Genomic DNA, 16,890 nt, shown 5'->3' on the forward strand with positions numbered 1-16,890 from the left:
AGAACAGCTTTACCGAATGTGTCATAGTACTGCTGTGTTTGAGTTGAATGGTGCTGTATAGGAGAGAGTAAGTGTAGCCGTGTGATATTGTGGTAATCAGTGAAGTGTATGCAATCAGGCACAATCTACCAACTGAATTTAACTTTTAACACAGCGACGCTATTAGGGTGCATTCAATGTTGTTGGTGATACTATTTTAATTCGACTCTAATACAGTGACTCTAATAGGGGATGCTTCTAGGTTGAACTTTAACACAGTGACGCTATTGGTGCACACTCAATGATGTTGTGAATACCGTCTAGGTTCAACATTAACACAGAGATGCTACAAGGGTGCGCCTTCTAAGTTCAACTTTAACACAGTGACGTTATTAGGGCACACTTCTAAGTTCAACTTTAACACAGTGACGCTATTAGGTAAACTTTCTAGATTCAGCTTTAAGATAATGACGCTATTAGGGCACAGACATTGATGTTGGGAATATCTTCTAGATTTAACATTGACACAGTGACGATAATTAGGGTACGCTTTCTAAGTTCAACTTTAACACAGCGACGCTATTCGGGCATGCTTTCTAAGTTCAACTTTAACACAGCGACTCTACTAGGGCGCACTTTCTAAGTTCAACTTTAACACAGCAACGTTATTTGGTATGCTTTCTAAATTCAACTTTAACACAGTGACGCTATTAGGGCACACTTTCTAAGTTCAACTTTAACACAGCCACTCTACTAGGGTGCACTTTCTAAGTTCAACTTTAACACAGCAACGTTATTTGGTATGCTTTCTAAGTTCAACTTTAACACAGTGACGCTATTAGGGCACACGTTCTAAGTTCAACTTTAACACAGTGACGTTATTAGGGCACACTTTCTAAGTTCAACTTTAACACAGCAACGTTATTTGGTATGCTTTCTAAGTTCAACTTTAACACAGTGACGCTATTAGGGCACACTTTCTAAGTTCAACTTTAACACAGCGACTCTACTAGGGCGCACTTTCTAAGTTCAACTTTAACACAGTGACGCTATTAGGGCACACTTTTTAAGTTCAACTTTAACACAGTGACGTTATTAGGGCACAATTTCTAAGTTTAATTTTAACACAGTGACGCTAATAGGGAACACTTTCTAAGTTTAACTTTAACACAGTGACACAATTAGGCACAATTTTAAGATTAACTTTAACACAGTGACACTATTAGGGCACACTCTAGATTCAACATTAATACAGCAACGCAATTAGGGCAAACTTTTAGATTCAACTTTCACATGGTGACACTTTCTTGATTCAACTTTAACACACTGATGTCATTGGTCACACTCAATGATGTTGGGAATACCATCTAGCTTCCATATTAGCACAGTGACACTATTAGGGCACACTTTCTAGATTCAGTCATTGACGCTATTAGGGCACATGCTATTTATCACAATTGTGTCTAAGTGCGGCACCTGCCATCATTCACAATTAAACTAAGAGTGGGACATGCCATCAATCACAATCCAACTAATAGTGGTATATGCCATCATTCTCCGTTCAGCCAAGAGTGGGACGCGCTAACATTCACAATTCCAACCAGGCATGGGATATGCTAACAATCACAATTCAACTAAGAGTGGGATATGCTATCATGCAGCGTTCTGCAAGAGTGGGACGTGCTAATGCTATTAGGGTGCGCTTTCTAAGTTCAGCTTTAACACAGTGAGGCTAATAGGGCACACTTTCTAGATTCAACCTCAACACAGTGGCGCTGTTAGGGCACACTTTTTAGATTTAGCTCTAACACACTGACACTAATAGGCATACTCAGTGATGTTGGGAATACCATCGTGATTCAGCTGTAACACAGTGACGCTATTAGGGCACACTTTCTAGATTCAACTTTAAGATAATCACGCTATTAGGGCACATACATTGATGTTGGGGATATCTTCTAGATTTAACATTGACACAGTGACGCTAAATAGGGTACGCTTTCTAAGTTCAAGTTTAACACAGCGACGCTATTCGGGCATGCTTTCTAAGTTAAAATTTAACACAGAGACGCCACTAGGGCACAATTTCTAAGGTTAATTCTAAGATAGTGGCGCTATTAGGGCACACTTTCTAAGTTCAACCTTAACACAGTGACGCTGTTAGGGCACACCTTCCAAGTTCAGCTTTAACACAGAGACGCTATTAGGGCGGGCACACTCTCTAGATATCATTTACAAGTCTACCTAAGTGCAGGATATACTATCATTCACAATCCCTTTCAGGTGTGGCACATGCTATCGTTCTATCTATCATTTACAGTACCAACTAAGTGAGCTATATGCTACCAGTCATAATTCTGTCTATATGAGGTACATGCTATCATTTACAATTCCATCTAAGTGTGGGACATGATATCATTCATGACTCCATCTAAGTGTGGCTCTTGGTAACATTGTTGCACCTGTCTTAGTGTGAGGCTGGTTAATCTTCATCATTGTCTCTGAGAGTGCCGCAAGTTAACATTGGTAAGTATGTTAGTATGTTATGCAGGACAACATTTACAGTCCAGCCTTGAATGGATTTAGCTTGGTGGTCAAATCTCTCTAGGTGTGCATGGTGTGAGTCTATGGCAGTTTATGTTAAGGAAAGGTGAAGTAGAGTGGCAGGGTGTAACGCTCACCTGAATCCCTCGGAGGCGCAGGTCTGGGCTGGGGGTTCTCGGAGTCTTCTAGGGTCACGCGCAGGCCTCGAATGCCACCCTGGAAAGGCCCTTTCCTCACTGAGATCTTGATCTGAAGGGTGAGGTGTCTGCAATTAGGAGAGCAAGGGGTTAATAAGGATATATAAGCCTGACTGGGCAAGCTGACTCCCCTTCCTGGTACTCCCCAAGTAGTTTGTAGGCCAAATGTGCTCACCTTATATAGGTGAAAGCGGAGCTCTCCATCCTGCGTCTGTGCAGGGGCGCCGAAGCCAGTTACTTCACTGGTTAATTGTCCAGCCTCTTGGTTGCAGAGGATGAAGATTTGGAGCTAGGCCGTCGTTAGCAGCACGAACGGCGGTTGCTTGAATATGGAGGTCCGGAGAGCGATGGAATGGCGAAGGTATTGTAGGCAAGTAAGTAGAAAATGTCAATTCGAAGTTAAAAGCACTTCTTAATGTCTCTTTTCCTTTTTCAGGTTGCAGAAGCAGCTGGGTAGAAAAATAGATGTCGAGGAATGCGCCGAGGAGTGAGAAAGATGAGAGCTGCCCAAAACACGTGCGTATAGATGGTGTTTTGTATTTCTTAGTGATGTCCTTTTGTTTTGCAGATGCGAGCAGCAGCGTCGGCGGAGGCGAGAAGAATGCAGCGCAGGTAAGGAAAGTTTCACGGTGGTTACTAACCAATGTCCTTGCTTCCACAGGGTGCCGAAAAATGGAAAGCTGCAGCCCGTGGCTTGAGATGCACCGATGGACTGGGTAAGTGCTGCGCTGGTTTTTATCTCGTGCTAACCTGGTGTTCTTTTCCCTTCTCAGGTGCTGCAGAAGACGAAGATGGTATTTCAGAAGGTAAGATTACGGATTTCTCTTCCCTAGATGCAGAAGTTGAAGAATCTCTGGAGCTGACACAGTGAGCGTCCTGCTGCTATTGCAGAATAACGCGAAGCACGTTGCTCTGATCGGGCGTGGTTTAAATAGTCCTACTGGAGTGCTTAGGTGTCTCCTTCCACAGCAGCCTCGCCCAGGTAAGAAGTCCCGGCTTCCAGAATAGTTCCAGTATCCAGTCCCAGGGAGTGGTGCTGGCCACACCCAGAAGGTAAAGTAGTTCCAGCCATGGATGGATGAGGATTTCATCCTGCAGGTGAGTGAGCAGCATGGTCTGCAGCCGGTAGGTCCACCCAAGCACCATTCCTTACATCATGAGCCCGGCACGTCCTGTGCCGGGACTGGGTCCCCTTATGAGCCTGGCGCCACTGGCGCCAGGACAAGGTCCATAAGGCCCCTATGGGAGCCGATGGGTGCCTGGAAATGAAGTTGTGACCCAGCTTCCGAGGCAGTTGGGCTAAACCAGACTCCTTGGAGGCTGCGGTCATGACAGCATCCCCCCTCAAAGCCCCTCCCAAGCTTGTCTTTTCCGGAGGTTTTGGCTTGTTGGGAAAAGCCCGATGAAATTTTCGGACTAAACGAGGTGCATGTACATATTCTGAGGGTTCCCAAGATCTCTCCTGGGGTCCATATCCCTTCCAATCAATCAGGTAGTATAGTTTTGATTTGGAAATTTTGGAGTCCAAGATGTCTCGAATTTCAAATTCGGATTCTCCGTCAACTTGGATTGGCTCAGGAGGTTTAGTCAAACGGGTTCCGGGTTGCACAGGTTTCAGGAGAGAAACATGGAAGACAGGATGTATCTTCATTCGAGTAGGTAATTCTAGTTTGACAGCCACTGGGTTAATCACGGCCGTGATCGAGTAGGGTCCTAAATATCTTGGGTTGAAGGTGTGTGGCCCTTTTAAAGATAAATGTTTAGTGGACAGCCAGACTTGATCTCCTTTTTCATATTGAGGAGCCTCTTTTCGATGTTGGTCTGCTCCTTTTTTGTATGATTCTTTAGCCCGTTGAAGATGAGCTGTGGCTTCTTTAAATGCTTGAGTTATCGTCGAATGCAGATGGTCAACAGCAGGTGTTCCGAGAGCTTGAGGTGGGTCCAGATTTGAGGTTCGAGGATGACTTCCATACAGCAGGAAAAAAGGGGTTTTTCCCGTCCCAGAGTGGATTGAATTATTGTAAGCGTATTCAGCAATCCAAAGGACATCCTTCCAAGTACCCTCGGATTGATGCAACATGCAGCGCAGATATTGTTCTAGAGTTTGGTTAGTTCTCTCAGTCTGCCCATCGGTTTGAGGATGATGGCTGGTGGAAAGTCGTACATCAATTTGTGCTAAACGACAACAACTCCGCCAAAAATGGGAAATGAATTGGCTCCCTCGGTCAGAGATTAGTACTGAAGGGAAACCGTGCAACCGGACAATGTTTTCAAGAAATTCTCGGGCTAGAATGGAAGCTGTAGGTAAACCCTTCAGTGGGATAAAATGAGCCATTTTTGAAAAAAGGTCCACGATCACTAGAATTGTGTTGTATCCGGAGCAAGGGGGTAAGTCCGTGATAAAATCCATCGAGAGCGTGTGCCAAGGGCCTGGTGGAATGTCTATTGGACGTAATAATCCTGCTGGTTTTTCCTTCTGACTCTTGTTTTGTGCGCAGATACCACAAGAAGCCACAAACTCCTTAACATCTTTCCTCCAAGATGGCCACCAAAAATGCCTTTTAATTTTCTCTGAGGTTTTGGCAACTCCAGGATGTCCTTCCATTAGAGAATCATGGTAGCAGGTGATGACCTGTTTTTGTAAGTCAGCGCAGGGTAAGAATAGTCTTCTTTGGAAATACAATAGGTTCTGATCTATTGTAAAATCCTTTCCTTTCAATTGCCAATTCGATGAATCTTCGGGAGTTATGAGTTGATTGACCCTTGCTTTAATCTCTTCGAGGGATAATGTGTTGATTACTCCTAGTATCTTTTGTTCAGGAATTATTGGCACCGGCTCCGGATTAGCTGTAAGTTCGTCTACCCCTATCCGGGAAAGGGCGTCTGCTTTTCCGTTCCTAACGCCTGGTCGAAATGTGATTACAAAATCGAATTCTGCGAAGAATAAAGCCCAGCGTAGTTGCCTCGAAGATTGAGCTTTAGCTGACTTCAGGTACTGGAGGTTACGGTGATCCGTGATTACACTTACTGTGTGCCGGGCTCCCAAAAGATAATGCCGCCAGGCCTTAAAGGCGGACTTAATTGCCAAGAGTTCTTTGTCCGTAATTGTGTAGTTGATCTCAGGAGCCGAAAATTTGCGAGACCAAAAGGCTACAGGGTGTAACTGGTGCGTTTCGGGGTCTCTTTGTGACAGCACCGCCCCCATTGCAAGACTGAAAGCGTCTGTCTCGACGATGTAGGGAAGTTCTGGACGGGGATGCCTTAAGACTGGAGCAGAGATAAATTTGGCTTTTAATTCTTGGAAGGCTTGTTCGGCTTCTGGAGTCCACTCGAATCTTTTATTCTTTTTCAGAAGAGCCGTGATAGGTTGGACTACCTGAGAGAATTCAGGAATGAACCTTCGGTAAAAATTAGCGAAGCCCAGCATGCTCTGCACACCTTTCACGGAAGTTGGGGAAGGCCATTTGGTGATAGCATCCACTTTTCTTGAGTCCATGTGAACTCCGTTGGGTGATAAGATGAACCCTAAAAATTCCACTTCCTTTGCGTGAAAGGTGCACTTCTCCAGTTTAGCAAACAAGCGGTGTTGGCGAAGTCTCTGTAAAACCGATGTGACGTGTCTATGATGATCAGTTTCTGAGGCTGAGTATACCAGGATGTCGTCAATATAAACGACTACGCACACATCAATAAGTTCTCTGAGGACATCATTCATGAAAAACTGGAAAGCGGCCGGTGCGTTACATAGTCCGAAGGGCATTACTTGATACTCAAATAATCCATATTTAGTGCGAAAGGCCGTCTTCCATTCGTCGCCTTCCTTAATGCGTACCAAATGGTAAACTCCTCTGAGGTCTAACTTTGTGCATATGCAGGCGCCTTTTACCTGGTCCAATAATTCAGGAATCAAGTGCAACGGGTATCGGTTTTTGACTGTAATCTGGTTCAGGGCACGATAATCGATACACGTTCTTAGGTCACCTTCCTTTTTCGGGACGAAGAACAAAGCTGAGGAAGCCGGGGATTTCGAGGGGCGGATGAATCCGTTAGCCAAGTACTGGTCCAAGTATTGCCTGAGATGGAGGTTTTCTGGTTCAGTGAGGGCATATATTCTACTGCACGGAGGGGTGGACCCAGGTATCAGGTCTATCTGGCAGTCGTATGACCGATGCGGAGGCAGGGTGTTGGCTTGATCTTTCTGAAAGATGTCGCTGAACTCTTGGTATTCCAGAGGTAATCGGGGGTCCTCGGAAGTGATGGCTGCTAGCTTGATTTCGGGCTGAGGATAACAGGTTGAAGCGCATTCTGGAAACCGAATCACCTTGGCTCGCCAGTTTATCTGAGGATTGTGCTTTTCCAACCAAGGCATTCCCAGAATCACCTGAAACTGCGGGGCCTTGATTACATCAAACACGATCTCCTCCCGATGTCCGCCTTGACATAACAACGTTACCTCCATGGTGGTATGAGAAACTGGTCCGGAAGCTATTTCAGTACCATCCACTGTAGTGATTACGTCCTTTACCATCTTGGGACGTAGGGGAAGATCCATCCTGGTAGCCAAGTCGTGGTCCACATAATTACCGATTGCTCCGCTATCAATGTATACTTTGATAGCATGCATGCGATCTGGTCTATTGGGACTTATGAGGACCATAGGCATTACCAAATGCGAGGTCAAGGAACTGGTTCTAACGCTCGGCAAGCGGACCTCTACGCTTGTCGGGCGAGGTCGTTTCCCGATTCCATTTTCTCAGCATTTTTATCAGAAGCTCCTACAGTCTTCTTGACCGGTTTTACTGAGCAATCACGAAGGAAATGTCCAGAATTCCCACAGTATAGGCACAGCTGTAATTGCCTTCTTCTTTCCCGTTCTTTCTGAGTTAATGGTCCTTTTACTACTCCTATTTGCATTGGTTCCACGGAGTCATTCCCTTTAGCGGAGCTCTGAGGTCTTGAAAGTACCCGGGTTTCAAATCTGGATCGATCGGTCTTCCTGTTCTGTAGCCGATGATCTAATTGGACCACTAGGTCGATAAAATCTGAACAGTCTTGCGGCGGATTCACCACCTGAGCTAAAACGTCTTTAAGTTCCCCACGTAGACCTCTGTAGAAGAGTGTGATTCTCTTATCTTCAGGCCACCTGGTCTCAACCACCAGTCTATTAAAGGACGCTATGTAAGCCAGGAGATCCTGATTACCTTGTCTGAGTGACAGGAGTTCATTGTCCAAGGCCTGCCCCTGTGAATGTCTTGCGAACAACTTTTCCATACTGGTCTGAAAGTCTTGAAAGTTATAGAGGAGCGGGTCATCCTGTGTCACGAGAGGAATGGACCAATCTGCAGCACTACCGCTAAGATAGGAAAGTACAAACGCTACCTTGGCTTGGTCCGTTGGGAATGCGGCGGGTCTACACAGAAAGTGCAAGCGGCATTGATTGATGAATACTGCATACCGCTTTGGATCACCGGAAAAACGTTCGGGCGGGGCCAAAGGCACATTCCCTGGCAGATTAATTTGCACCGGATTACTTGAGGTTGTAGGAGTGCCGCCCCCTCCATAGGGAGGCAGTGGCGTCTGTCCCGCTTGAGCCTGTAGCAACTGTCTGGCCAGATCATCCGTCCGTTCCTTGGCAATGATCAACTCCCTTCGTAAAGCGTTTGTTTCTTGGCGAGATGCGTGTACTTCTGTCCTTAGTTCCCCCAGCAATTGAGCCAGTTGATCTGTGTCCGAGGTTTCCATTGCGCCTGGGTGGGAATATTGCGGTAGGCTTCGCGTTCTGTAACGCTCACCTGAATCCCTCTGAGGCGCAGGTCTGGGCTGGGGGTTCTCGGAGTCTTCTAGGGTCACGCGCAGGCCTCGAATGCCACCCTGGAAAGGCCCTTTCCTCACTGAGATCTTGATCTGAAGGGTGAGGTGTCTGCAATTAGGAGAGCAAGGGGTTAATAAGGATATATAAGCCTGACTGGGCAAGCTGACTCCCCTTCCTGGTATTCCCCAAGTAGTTCGTAGGCCAAATGTGCTCACCTTATATAGGTGAAAGCGGAGCTCTCCATCCTGCGTCTGTGCAGGGGCGCCGAAGCCAGTTACTTCACTGGTTAATTGTCCAGCCTCTTGGTTGCAGAGGATGAAGATTTGGAGCTAGGCCGTCGTTAGCAGCACGAACGGCGGTTGCTTGAATATGGAGGTCCGGAGAGCGATGGAATGGCGAAGGTATTGCAGGCAAGTAAGTAGAAAATGTCAATTCGAAGTTAAAAGCACTTCTTAATGTCTCTTTTCCTTTTTCAGGTTGCAGAAGCAGCTGGGTAGAAAAATAGATGTCGAGGAATGCGCCGAGGAGTGAGAAAGATGAGAGCTGCCCAAAACACGTGCGTATAGATGGTGTTTTGTATTTCTTAGTGATGTCCTTTTGTTTTGCAGATGCGAGCAGCAGCGTCGGCGGAGGCGAGAAGAATGCAGCGCAGGTAAGGAAAGTTTCACGGTGGTTACTAACCAATGTCCTTGCTTCCACAGGGTGCCGAAAAATGGAAAGCTGCAGCCCGTGGCTTGAGATGCACCGATGGACTGGGTAAGTGCTGCGCTGGTTTTTATCTCGTGCTAACCTGGTGTTCTTTTCCCTTCTCAGGTGCTGCAGAAGACGAAGATGGTATTTCAGAAGGTAAGATTACGGATTTCTCTTCCCTAGATGCAGAAGTTGAAGAATCTCTGGAGCTGACACAGTGAGCGTCCTGCTGCTATTGCAGAATAACGCGAAGCACGTTGCTCTGATCGGGCGTGGTTTAAATAGTCCTACTGGAGTGCTTAGGTGTCTCCTTCCACAGCAGCCTCGCCCAGGTAAGAAGTCCCGGCTTCCAGAATAGTTCCAGTATCCAGTCCCAGGGAGTGGTGCTGGCCACACCCAGAAGGTAAAGTAGTTCCAGCCATGGATGGATGAGGATTTCATCCTGCAGGTGAGTGAGCAGCATGGTCTGCAGCCGGTAGGTCCACCCAAGCACCATTCCTTACATCATGAGCCCGGCACGTCCTGTGCCGGGACTGGGTCCCCTTATGAGCCTGGCGCCACTGGCGCCAGGACAAGGTCCATAAGGCCCCTATGGGAGCCGATGGGTGCCTGGAAATGAAGTTGTGACCCAGCTTCCGAGGCAGTTGGGCTAAACCAGACTCCTTGGAGGCTGCGGTCATGACACAGGGGTTTTCTGGAGTAGAGTGATTGCTCTACACCCCACCCATGCCACACTTACAGTTTTTTTGGTGCCTGTTCACTGTTGGCTTCACTGGCTTCCCCTGCTGACACCTGCAGGCACTTTCTGGAGCCGCCATTGCAGGAGCCGCCCTTTGGCTTGGGGTCCTTAGCTGCAAGGGCTGCCCCGGGAAGGTCAGTTATGACTAGGTGAATGTACCAATCAGGGCGTGTTGGAGGGGGGAGGGTGTTACTGGGAAAAGGCCAGACACCAACAAAGGACTACACCCCACAGACTGCACCCTTTGGATGCAGGCCAGACCACAAAAACAGCCTCAGAAGCCAAAACAAACACTAGACAGACACCAGATTAGCACACAGTGCCCACCAAAAAATATAAATACATACACGGTTAAGTAAATAAATAAATAATAAAATTTGAAGAGACAAAAACAATTATTATAATTTGAAAAAAATAAAACACTCACACCGCTCCAAAAGAGTGCATAAGGCAGGCCAAAAACGGATTACTATCACTCTGAAACGGAAAGGTTCACTCAAGAGAAATAACCTACATCTAAACCAAGGCGCATACTTAACTCAATTGTACCCATTCAGCACAGAGTCATCAAATTCCTAAAATACTGTGACGTGATTGACCAATACTTCAAAATGACCAGTGGACAGCTGAGCTTTTCTGTACACTTCCGGCATATGCAAACCTCCACAGTAAAAGCTTAAGGAACTATTTGAATGGAACTATCATGTTTCATTCGCAATCACAGCATATTCTAGAAATCCACATATGGCAACGTACCCCTATTTCAATAGTAAAAATAACAGCAATATTGTGTAAGGTCAATGTGGTGTCCAGTCAAATGGTCGAAAACAAAGTATCGAATGACCATTTGATCGACAGTCAAATGGTCGGAAAAAAAAAGGTCGAATTTTTTTTATTTATTTATAATATATTTTAGTTTGGGTTGGTAGAAAAATGTTTTTAATAATGAAAACAGGGGGTTGGGGGGAACCCCCCATAAAATAAATAAATAAATAGACCATTTTTTTCAATCATTTTACTGTCGATCAAAAGGCATTCGATCCTTTTGTTTTCGACCATATGACCTACAACCGGTCAATGTATTATCTGTAGACAAGTTAAGCCATGCCCGAGTTTTGTAAAATTTGACCCATCCATTGAACTTAACTCAGTATGTTGTCCATGTGGTCTGTACTATGGTTGTCAGGTGACATTTGAAGCAAGCAAAAGGTGGAATGCACACTGCTCGATCATTCCCTCAAACAATATAAAATAAACTTTGCTGAGGCATTTTCTTTTTAACTGCCATAACATTTCACAGCTGCGACTGCCTATATTGGAGGTTGCCCATGTCAGACTACCTGGGGGAGATATTGAAGACCTCGGTTTGAGATTTGAGACATACTAGGTTGAAAAGATTAGAGCACTTTGGCTGGACTGCCTCATTGGTGATTTGAACCAGATGTGGTTTCTGTCAGAGTGCATCATACTTGAAGGTGAACCCTTTTGAATACTTATGGCAGCATGGGTAGGATGCACAAAGAAGCCAACCCAACGAAGTAAGTCCTAACACAATAAGGACAATTTACACAATAAAAATGGCAGGATAATCCTTCCATAACAAATCGAGAGCAAAGAAACGGTCTCTTATAAAGTTCTTGGATAGGCCTTGCCCTGGCCCCGCTCCAATGTCCAGTAGAACACCCAAGTCTTTGCTTTTAGGTTGCAGGGTTTTGGGGTTCCAGAACTGAATTCTGCTGATTCAGGGGTACGGGTTCACTGAGGCAAACCCATCTCTGGCTTGAAAAAGCCTGAAATTTTCTCCCGGAATTTCGAGGCACATGTTTATCTTTCTTTGCCCTCGTTCACACAGGTGTCAGGGATGGATTCAGGAAGTCTGCTATCTCCTGGCCACCACTCTGTCCCAGGGGGTTGACCTCAAGGACATTCCCCTCCTGACTAGCCATGCCATGGCTTCCCTGTCTCTCAGTGAGATTACATCGTCTTGTATATCCTCCCACCTTTGAAGACTGTCCTCGACTGACCTGGCCCGCCAGAGTCTCCGTTCTCTCGGGCTAGAAGTGGTGCCATTACTCCTGTCTTCCCCTCAGGTCTTGAAAATATATCTCCCCATCTCTCTTTCCTCCTTTCCAATTAATGATGGCTCCAACCACTTTCAAGGTCGCCAACTCTTCAATTCCAGATGGTACCAGTAACCTTTGAACCACCTCAATCCTCTCCCTTCAAACTCCTAAATGACTCTCTCTCAAGATGATACACTTTCTCCTTCCAACCTCCCCAATGTTCTCCCTCCAACCTCCTCAATGACTCTATCTTCAGATGCAAGCCATTCTCCTTCCAATCTCCAATTCTCTCCTCGCAGCTCTCCTCAAAACAGACTTCTAGCTTGACAAGGTCCACCAAATACCACCCTGAAGAACCTTCTCAAACACCCAAACACGTTGACTCAGCTCCAGTGTGATAGCCACTATAATAAAGAGGACAAATAAACAAGCCAAAAACGAATAGATTTTGAAAACATTTTAATAGCAGACAGCAGGGCTTAACAATACGCCTTGAAAAAGCATGTAAACTCAGCACGTAAACTCAGCACAAAACACGAGTCAATCGGGATGTTAGCACAGCACTCACCTAGCAACTAACTTTGCACCCATGGGACCTAAACAATTTCAAAGATTAAATAGGACCAAGAAGAGCTGAAAATTGATTTGAATGACAATTGTGCTGTAATATAAGTCAGAAATATATTGAATACAAAAAGTAGAAGGCTTTAACTCTGCATTCGTTTTAATGCTTAATCATGTCTATTCGCAGGCGCAATACACAATTATAACTAAGTAGCTTAGAAACCATAGGTGTAGTCATAGTAGTGATAGCGCGTAAGCGCGACCCCTCGTTAAGACCTGTTTTTCGAATTGAATGCAGTAAGTTATTAAGTAAGGCCGGATTATGTTACATACATAGATATATATTTATTTGTTTTCAGGTTCTCAATGAGAACCACGCAAATCTATAACTACAAATACATTATTTAAAAGTGACTATACATTCATATCACATACAAATCTCATCATACACACATACATTAATTGACAAGCACTCTAATTTTCAGCTAGTATTGGACTTTATGCAACATTGTGCACTTTTAAATTATGCACATTTGTAATTTTGGTACGCACAGTATACAGATACAGGATTTTTATAGTCATCATAAATAAATGCTCCTTATGATGGAATATCAGTGAAGATGGCATGTTCTTTTCAAGTGGACACAATGCAGCAATTGTAATATTTCAGCTGATTGGAGTCCTCTGGAAAATATGTATTAAATTGGAACATTCTGACTTTAATTGACTTAGCATTTGGATCATTGAAATAAGATGCTGTATACATGTGCTTTGGACCCACTCAGTTGGGTAAAAATATATAATCCACAAAGTTCTTGGTTTACACTTGTTTGTTTACTTTTTCATTTTTCACTGTCCATCATCATGTAGACACTATTGCATCCAGTGCCAGATATTCTAGACATTGATTAACGTGTGGTGCCGACATGTGTTTCGACCGTGGGGTCTTTATCAAGGCTACCATGGTTTGTAAACAATTAATACAGTATCATAGTGTGTGTTCACCATTGGTGTGGTGTGCATAGTGAATTGTAGTCCGGTGGTGGATTTAAATTTAAGGCCAAGTGACATAAAGGAGATCATGAAATGTGACATTTGCATTGGTTAAAGGATAGTTCCGGGACTTTTTTTTATTGTCCCTACGGTTCGGCCATGTGTTTTTAAGCATAACTCGGTAGATCGTAGAAAACTTTCCTATGGACCTTACCCGACTTTTCGTCCATTAACGCACTCGAAATCAGCCGCCATTTTCTGATAATCCTATCACTTGCCGCATCGCCCTGGCTCACCTGCTTTTGCGGCACTAAATCAAATCCCCCGCCCCTGAAACAGACTTTATCAAAACATTCATATTCCCCGCCTCTATCCGTGACGTGACTGTGCTGCGTAGGCAAACGCGCCCAGGCGTCTTCTACGCGACTCCACACAGAACCCGGAAACCAACACAGATCAGCTCACAACACAGCGCGCCACAATTCGCAATATGAAACTGTACTTTTAAATCAAACCGCAAGATTGTAAATTTGGTAAAGTACATTTATTTGACATCAAATGTTTAGAGAATATTCAGCGATTTGCATTTTTATTTGCTCAGGTTCCAAAAAGTTCGTTTTGAGGCACGCGATGTTCCTTTGCTGTACACAGGGTCTTAGATCATCTCACAATACAGCGCCACAATTCGGAATATGAAACTGTGGTTTAAAAGCAAACTGCAAGATTGTACATTTGGCAAAGTACATTTATTGGACATCAAATGTTTAGAGAATATTCAGCGATTTGAATATTCAGCGGTCGCACTGATAATCGCATGGCTGTTCCAACAACGAGGCACTAGGCCACCACAGCGGTCTGTATGTTGCATCTAGCCGTTAGTACCGCGTAAGGGCATACTTGTACTTGGCGATCATCCCATAAAATGGTCAGGGTGGTAACGTTGTTCACGCGGAGAAGCAACTGGCGGTTGAAAAACCCATCCGCCGGTGTCTGGTACTCGTGACACAGACAATAATGGGTGAAGTACCTGTTTGAAAAACATAAAAAATGAAATTAGTCTCACCATCAGATCTTTATTAAAATTATTCATTTTATATATTCGGTCGGTAAATTATTTCATAGCTAGGACAGTGCAACTCGGTTTTAAACGTCAAGGGGGGGCTGTAGGATACTGAGACAGTCCACCAGTGCAGGGGTTGACAGGGAGTGCAGGTGGAGAGTGGAAGGGCCCAGGACCGAGATCGCAGACAGTGGACCAGTTGTAGCAGGGGAGAGGGAGAGAGAAAGCAGAAGCAAAGAGGAAGGCTTTGAGGTGCTTCCGTAAAAGGAGACGGTTCTCCCCAAGATAATGCGCGGTACAAAACAATATGCCACATAGAACGAACAAGTCCAACTTAACCCGTCTTTAAAGCTACTTTATAGTAATTAAATTGCGGTATAAACTCATCTAAAGAGTTACTTACATTATATTTGCATTTTCCATTGTGTCTGTGCGTAGGGCAGTCCCGAAATACCACTCCTTCTATGCAGACGTTATTTCTTCTAATGAACGAACATGAAATGGCTTTCGTTTCTGAAATTATATTCATTATCGTTTCTTACGTGGTCCCGGCCTGTCAAGGTCAAATAACAATAGAACCTTATACTGAGTCGTGGGCCATTCTGGCACCCTAGAAAAAATCAAAGCAGCTGACCTTCACTTTGAACGAGCACACATTCCTAGTTAGCTACATTCGGTGTAAGGACGTCTCACAGGACTTGAAATTTACACTCCATCTTTGCATTTTGTCTGCGTGCTTTGCAGCCCCACAGAACCATAAATACGGAGACATTCTATATTTTTTGAAAAATGATTTATATTACTGTTTGGTTTAATTTAATGCGCAAATGAACAAGGGTTGAGAGACACATTGCATGTACACTGAGCAATCACTTTTATTTACACAATACATAGCTACACATATTCAATGGGCCTGCGACATGAGGAGACTCCAGAGCAAAGTCACAGGTGACAGCCGGGTGGTTCGCACTACTGCACGGTGAAGGGAGGGGCAAGGGTGGAGAGACACATTGCATGTACACTGAGCAATCACTTTTATTTACACAATACATAGCTACACATATTCAATGGGCCTGCGACATGAGGAGACTCCAGAGCAAAGTCACAGGTGACACCCGGGTGGTTCGCACTACTGCACGGTGAAGGGAGGGGCAAGGGTGGAGAGACACATTGCATGTACACTGAGCAACCACTTTTATTTACACAATACATAGCTACACATATTCAATGGGCCTGCGACATGAGGAGACTCGAGAGAACAGACAATCAAATTACAATCATTTAAACCGTGATGTGTATTTCTCAATGAGTTCTTCTTTAGGTGGACATGGAACAGAGGCAATGTTGGGTGGCAATGCAGTTGTCCCCTGCACAGGTTTGTTCACAACTCCATTTATGTGCCTATCTAGGACGTCAACAATAAGTTTCTCAATAAACTCATATTGCATATCCTCAAACACTGGTTTGATCACCCATTGTTTACTTCTTTTAGTGAAGGCCTTATTGTAGCGAAGCGTCCCTAAAGTTCCGGTCGTCCTACTTTGTTGACGGCCAACATTATGGTTATGTGCCAAGACCGCTAAAAGAGTCCGATTTATCATGCCCTCCATGCCAAAATGCAATCGTTTTGGCCTGTACTTTAGGCACATATTGTGGAACACCTCCAAATCTCCTGTGTGGCAGAATTCCGTGAGTCCCCTCAAAGCTTTTGTTATAGTTTTATCAAATACAATCTTTTCAATGGCTTTGTGAGTGGGTGATGAAGGAATCAACCACTTCTTCTTCCGTGCCTCCTCTGTGGACAAATGGCCATGTTCACAATTGTGGAAATGTTGGTTCGTGTTCCATCGGTGAACGTTCGTACAGTGTGGCATTACTGACCGCCATTTTTCCAGTAGAATTTCCAACGACCCTCCACATGTTTTTGAGCTCCACCAAAGATGGTTGCTGATTGACTTGGACCACTGTGAAATACCTTGCAATTCTTTTTTTTTACCTGCAGCCGACAATTTTTTATTGATTGATTTTGCAAGATGCCAAACGTCAAATTGGTGATTTATATTTTTGTACTGTTCTCTCATTGTCTTGGCAATTGAAACGTGTCTGTCCGTGGCTATCAGGTCGATCACCATTCCCCGCGATTGTAGTTCTTGCAATGATGCTACAAAGCCAACTTTCTCCATGGCCACTGAGGATGTACTTTGTGACACCTGCACGACCACCGAACTCACAATTTTCTTACTTTCAAT

The sequence above is a fragment of the Ambystoma mexicanum genome, chromosome 8 (genome assembly GCF_040938575.1).
Source record: "Ambystoma mexicanum isolate Mex_15411 chromosome 8, UKY_AmexF1_1, whole genome shotgun sequence".
NCBI lineage: Eukaryota > Metazoa > Chordata > Amphibia > Caudata > Ambystomatidae > Ambystoma > Ambystoma mexicanum.